This window comes from Cupressus sempervirens, chromosome 8 (assembly GCF_028749045.1).
Source record: "Cupressus sempervirens isolate cs-2001-9-10 chromosome 8, ASM2874904v1, whole genome shotgun sequence".
Taxonomy (NCBI): Eukaryota; Viridiplantae; Streptophyta; class Pinopsida; order Cupressales; family Cupressaceae; genus Cupressus; species Cupressus sempervirens.
In genome coordinates, this window is record NC_143125.1 from 256,700,896 (window position 1) to 256,706,895 (window position 6,000).

The following is a 6,000-nucleotide window of genomic DNA, read 5'->3' on the forward strand; positions in this document are numbered from 1 at the left end:
GTCTCACTCACTAACTCTCAACTGACTAGACACATGATGGCACTAGCTAGACTGTATCCTACAAACCTCCTCTAATGCACAGTCTAAAGGAGTATCCTCAAGGTTACTAGTCTCTACAGTATTACCATCCATATCATGCAAATCAACTCCAAAGCTCATATCAACATACGGAGTATCAAAAACTGTAGCATTGTTACCCAATTCCTTTGTACCAAAAGAAACCACCAAGGAAACTAAGTCTTCAAAACTACCCACTACATCCTCCTAGATGTCATCAATGCCAATATGATCCTAAGACTCATCTGTACACACTGCCAAATATGAAAGATCATCAACACATTCCAGCAAAAATGGTCAATTGGATATATGAACAAAGCCCAACACCAATGTATAAAAACTAATACCAACATCGGATAAGCTCCTGGCACAAGAAAAGACAACACCGTGAAATCTGCTAATCAAATCCATGATAGCACCCAAACAATCACTGCTACCAAAAAGTGTTAAAGATTTCCAGTCAACTAAATCCCAAATGCCAATATAAAAATCTCAAGTCCATATCCGTAAACTATAATCAGCTGGTAACTCAAGCAAACTCCTCACCTGAGTAATATGACCAATACCAACTAATTCCACATACCTGTCTGACATTGTCCCTATATCCTGGATGTGAATGCAAGATGAACTCACAACATTATCAATGTGTACATATGATCTACCATTCGCGGAAAGCTGAGTATTAGGAGTGCAAGATGAAACTAAACTCAATTCCATGCCATGCTTATCCCCATGTCTCTCCCAGTCTTGTAATGCCAATGGATTATTCACCAAAGAAGCTCGAGTGTCCTCGAGCTCATGAGAAAGCCTGTCAACTTCCTCCTCCTTCCTCCTCAAGGCATCTAAATAGTCTCTGACAAGGCTAAGAAGATGGTCATGATCTGATAGAAGACGTAAATAACTCAACTTCATCATTCCCATTCCTTCCCAAATCGCTTGTAAGTCAATACAAGGAGACTTTGCCTGAACTCCCTTATGTCTACCCTGTAACTAAATCATCTGAATGTGATCCTCTATCATATCTTGCATCCTGTCATGATGAGATAATGAAGTCACAATACTATCTTTGCTCACCTTCAGTTGGCTGGACAAATCATGTGAAGTACTACCTGCCTCAACCTCATGTGATGAAGCATCTATCTATGCTTGGTACTCTTTCTCAGCAAAGTCATGAATGCTCAATGTCTACTCATCTCTACTAGGTATCTCATCATCATGCACAACAACATCCTCATAATCATCATCTAAACCCACTACCTCCTGTGACAAAGTAGAATCTGAGACCTCTGCCTAGCTATAAGCTAGTTTCTCAAACTCCTCATGCAAGTTCTTGGTAATTGTGTCATCTGCCTTGTAAGAAAATTTGCCAAATAGAAATCTAGTCAACTTATCCACCTTAGCTGGGTCAGACAACATGTCATTCATCATACGGTGGTGCTCAACCAACTGTTCAGACGTGTCATGGCTTATTTTCCTAAGTTTATCTCGAATGTCTAAATACACATCCTTTCTACTGTTCTGACTCTGGATATCAATTGTCCAAGATTGTGTCCTCTGAGACTCTGTACTATACCTATCCATTTTGGATAAAGTAGAGTGTAACCCCAATAGGTTATAACTTCTTCAAACACCAAGAACTAACATGCAATTGATTAGAAGTAGCATGCAACCATAGATTTTGACATGCAGCTGATTAGAAGCAACATGCAACCACCAAATTCACCAAAAACTAACATGCAAATGATTAGGAGTAGCATGCAACCATAGATTTTGACATGCAACTGATTAGAAGCAACATGCAACCACAAAATTCACCAAGAAATAACATGCAAATGATTAGAAGTAGCATGAAACCATAAATTTTGACATGCAGTTGATTAGAAGCAATATGCAACCATAAATTATGACATGCAAGATCTGGGTATTTGTCAAAACTGACATGCAAACTTCTACAAAACCTTAGGCTAGCAAGATCATAGCTCTGATACCACTGAAATGTTCCTTTTCTGATTTTATATGATATTTCAAGCCTCTAATAAGATCTTTAAGATCAAACGACCAATATTTCAAAGATCCACCAATTTCTCAATAAACCCCAAATCGGGTATGCCGGAAATAGTGCCAAAAACTTCATAGCTTCACTTATTATTAATAAATCTGAAAGTGGAAATTTTTTATAGAAATTTAAGAAGAATAAGATCCTACAAAACTACATTTCTAGATTTTTATAGCATTTACACAACAAGTCCCAAATAGAGGATAAAAACAATGCTCATCGGGCTCCTGAAAACAACATAGAATAGCCCAGAAACACCACAAAAACACTAATAATCTATCACAGAAGTATAATCATGACCAAATAAATATATTCAGATCTATTTTAACATCTAAAAGTCTGAAATACATCAGCAACCCAAACTGATATGAAATACTCAACTGGAAACTCCAAACTCTTACAAAAAACACACCCAAAAACCCACAAATCTGCATTATATAGCACAAAGGCAAACTCTGCATGAGCATGCACATGGAATGGCTTTAAACTCCCATCCTTAGCCTTCTTGGAAACCTGAAAACTCCCATTCTTGGGTCTCGTTCTCCACAGGTTTGGTAGCCTCTGAAGAACAACAAAGAAATGAGCAAAAATCAAGTTCTCGAATCAGCCCAAAATGCCTCCAAACCCCTTAAAAGAGGGCATAACCCTAACTCACGTCCAAGAGGGGTTAATAAAACATATTTTAATAATAATCTTCATTTATTAGTCCATTATCTTTCAAAGATTATTCCCTTTTTCTAAAACTTCACCTTTTTGGGCCTGCCTGCCTTAGCAAAGATTATTATTTTTAATTATTTGAAAAGGGGAAATGACACAAAAGGTAAAATGGGTTTTGCTTCATCAAATGACCTAAGAGAAGAGTCTACAATGAAATGTTAAGCAAGAAGGCTTAAGGAGATGAATTCTTGAAGGGTGAACAAGCTATCAGAGCTACAAAGTATGAAGGCCAAGTAGAATGGGGGGATGAATAGAGATCTATAATCTACAAGAGAAGTTTTAAGTTGTGTCAAGTCAAAGCTCTACTGTTACTCTCTAACAATTGTATTAGGTTGACCTAATAGTAATTTGTAAATCCTTTAACAAGGTGGCATTCCAAGTGAATGGCCTAAAGTCCTCTAACAAGGCTCACTTCTAATAGGGTGATTGAAATCCTTTAACCGGGTCACATTTAATAGTGTGTATTGTAACATTTAATAGGGCTGGCCTCTCATAGGGAATCACTTTAGAAGAGTGAAAAAGTGGTAGCATGTTACTGGTGGTTTTTCCCAAATTGGGTTTCCACATAAATCATTGTTTTATGTGTGATGTTGAATCTGTTATGTTTCATGCTTTACATTTCTACAAATTGATTTGACAGTAAGCTACAAGTTTTAATTTATTGCATTATTTTATGGATGCATGCATAATCATAAATACTTTATTTGTATATATGGACCTTTGATAATTGATTCACTTCCCTCTTAGTTATTCTAAATTAATTCCAACATACTTTACAAAATATGTCTATTTATGCACTTAGTTTGTTCAAAATGTTGGCCAAAATTTTGGAAAATATAGAAAAAAATCCACAGGAATTTTCTTTAGTTAGGAGTTGACAACAAAAGAAAGGCTAGTGATGGTTTCTTGGGATTTAAAGTATTTAATAATAAAGTGAATGGTGGTTTGAGAAACCACTCTGTCATTTTACTTAGTTCAACTCTTTTGGCCTAGAAAATTTGGTGTATGTTTTAAGAGAAAAAAGATCAAAATAAAATTTTTAAGAGTTGTAGTGTTGACTTTTGGGAAGACATGTGGGTTTTTAGGATCCAATCTCTTCTTTGGTAAGGATAGAACCATTCAAAGATAGGTGTATCCTTTGGTTTATATCTCAGGTCTTAGATTACTAGTAGAATGGCACATGGGTGGATCTGATTGTTCTAGACCCAATTTTGTCTCCCTTAATGACTGATCTCAACTCTATAGTGTTAGTTATGACTGAATTTAATTAGGTTATTAGGGAAGGGAGTGCCAATGGTTCTTATTCAATGGCTTTGGCCTAGTAAGTTCTTTTCAATATCTACCATTCCCCCTCCAATTCAGTTCAAGGTGTGGAACCAACATCTTATTCTAAAAATCAATTAAAAGAGGTATGTCTGTCACTAATAGGTGTTTTCTTTATGAAGGGGCTCTAGAGTCTAGAGATCACATTTTTTTGTAGTGTCCTTATGCTTGGGATACCATGATGTTTCTTTTCTAGAGATGGAACCTCCAATGGATCTTTCCTAGTATAATCTCTGATATATGGACAATGTGGAGAAGCTGTAAACAACTAGTAGAAAAAAGTATCTAGTTCTTTCTAGATCCCCATGTTTTGAGGAACCTCTAGAAAGAAAGGAACAATAGGGTGTCTAGGGAAGTCTTTCAAAAACTAGCAGTGTTGGATGACATAATCAAACTTAATGTGGTTGAAAATTATCATAGCAGTTTCAAAGGTAAGGTGGACTTTGAAAAAGCAATCATTGCTAATAGCTCTACCATCCCAAAGATAGTAGCAAATATAAAAGGGAGAACACGAGATGGAATTTTCCACCAAAAAGTTAGAGCACATTAAATTTTGATGGGGCAACAAAGGGGGTTTTTAGTTTTATTGACTATGGTTCCATTATTCAAAATGAAAATGGTAATATGATTAAGGTCATAGTAGTCCAGCTAGGTGTCAACCTAATCACCTAGCAGAAGCGATGAGTCTCCTCTACGGGTTAAAGCTAGTAGTTAAAAGTAATTGAAAACGTTAATGTATAGAAGGAGATTACACATGAATATTCTTAATTTTTTGTAGAAAATAGTTAAGACCTTGTGGACCGTAGGTTATATCATGTTAGAGTGTTTTCTATTGTGAATAATTTAGAAAAGGTGGTTATTAGCCACATGTATAGGGAGGAAAATAATGTGGTAGTTGTTCTTGCCAACATAGTTGTTGCTAGCTCATAGCCCATTATATGGAATGAACATTTAATAGGGCACACAAATCTAAAAGCCACAATCAATCATGATAGATTATTTTGTAAAGTGGGGTATTTTTAAAATATTGCTATTATTGAAAAACATGCCTAGGGACATGATGAATAATTGTGGTCATTCTTATGGAAAGGTTACACATCAATTTAAGATATTTTCTCACAATTAATGGGCATTTTCTATTTTGTGCATTTGCTTTGGCATAGATCTGAGAATAGAAAGTTGCAACTAGTATTTCTCTGAAGTTGAGGAAAGTTGCAAAAGTTTAACCATGGACAAATCTTTAAAAAGCAATAGATGGGGAACTATGATTTTTGGAAGAAAGAACCCCAAGTATGGGAAAATTTTGATAAAGGAGGTCTATTGCCTTATACGATCATAATTAAGGAAGCCAAAACTAAGATATTTGAGGCATCCATTAATGTTTGGTAAGTGAGGATGGTCACTCTTGCTAGGTGTCATCTCAAGTTGGACATCAAAATTATGGTGTTGATTACGGGTCTCAATGGAAAAGGTATGAATTTCTACCAAAATAAAGAAATTACTAAGGAAGTGATAAATAAAATTCCTAATGTTAATGATGGGGATTTGGTTAAAGAAAAGGGAGGGGTTGTTTCCACCTCTTCTATTAAGTCTTTGTGGAAAATTGTTCTGAAAGAGATTATATAGTATGTTACATGTGATGGGAGGTACATGATAGGGCACAAAATAAGAATTTTATCCTATTAAATCATATCTAGCATAAGGTTAGGGTTTTCTTTCTATTTTATCTACTTTGTTCTCTTACACATGCAATAAAGGAGTACAAGGAGAAACCGAATAAAGACATTCTACATGAAGCATTGATGAGGTTAATTTTTCAATTTGGGTAATAGCACAAACATATGTCA